This window comes from Myotis daubentonii, chromosome 3, assembly GCF_963259705.1.
Source record: "Myotis daubentonii chromosome 3, mMyoDau2.1, whole genome shotgun sequence".
In the NCBI taxonomy this organism is placed as follows: domain Eukaryota; kingdom Metazoa; phylum Chordata; class Mammalia; order Chiroptera; family Vespertilionidae; genus Myotis; species Myotis daubentonii.
In genome coordinates this window covers 53,235,083-53,235,393 of record NC_081842.1, presented here as the reverse complement: position 1 = coordinate 53,235,393, position 311 = coordinate 53,235,083, and positions in this window count along the sequence as shown.

Genomic DNA, 311 nt, shown 5'->3' with positions numbered 1-311 from the left:
TTTTAAGTAAAAAAAATCAAATTGAAAAAAAAAATCAAATTGTAATGTAGATCTGTACCATGATGTAGAACAAGAACTAACAAATTAGAATTCATCATCTTCCCCACCCCCACTCCCACTCCCCACCCGCCCTTTTTAACAACAAGAAGCCATCTTGTCATTTGGAGAGATTAAGAAATGAGGCATCTATAAAACATTTTAGCATATGGTTGGGGTAGGTAGCTTCTTAGCTTTTCTAGTAAGGGACACATTTGTCTCTATTCCTTCCATTGGTGAAAATTAAAGAAATATTTTTTATTTCAGCCTCGGAA